This window comes from Cottoperca gobio, chromosome 19 (genome assembly GCF_900634415.1).
Source record: "Cottoperca gobio chromosome 19, fCotGob3.1, whole genome shotgun sequence".
Lineage (NCBI taxonomy): Eukaryota > Metazoa > Chordata > Actinopteri > Perciformes > Bovichtidae > Cottoperca > Cottoperca gobio.
Genome location: NC_041373.1, coordinates 11,136,111 through 11,136,800, shown reverse-complemented (window position 1 = coordinate 11,136,800; position 690 = coordinate 11,136,111).

Genomic DNA, 690 nt, shown 5'->3' with positions numbered 1-690 from the left:
TCATGGCTCCCTCTATTTTCAAATGGATGTTTCTTTCTTTATTTCATTTTTCATTTTTACATCTTGATTGTGTATCACAGAGAACATGTCCTAATCTTCTCATGGCATCAAAAACGATCGATTTACTCATGCTGGATGTTTGGTCGGTGACTGTTTAGATGGATAAAAACAACGTTAGCCTGCCACAGCCTGCATGTGCTGCCTCTAATCTCCTCTGATCTCACTGCGCTGCCATCTGAATCGGAGTGGGAGACGAATGGAAACAGTAAAAAAAAAGAAGAAGAAAAAAAAGGCTGCTGCTACATTTTAAGCTCCGGACAGCGTCCCTGCTGAGAGCCGTCAAGAAAAGGAATGTACAGTATTGATCCGTGATGGGATGAAACTGTGACACGGCCACAGGGAGAAAAAAATCTGATAGTTTTGTTTTTAGTCTTTTTGTTTTTTCATATTTTTTTTTAACTGCAATTAGCCACAGTTTTCATTGTGTGTGTGTGTGTGTAGTGATTTTCAGTGTCTCTGATGATCTTCTTGTAGGTCTTTTTTTTATTTTTCGGCTTTTAGTGTCCAAAAAAGCGGCGAAGAGAGAGAGAGAAGTCGTCTGGAATCCCCCCAGAAAAAGGTTAAGTTTCTCATTGTGTGAGTCAGGAACATTTTATGCACAGTTGCTCAGTGTCCAGTGGACCATGCCGC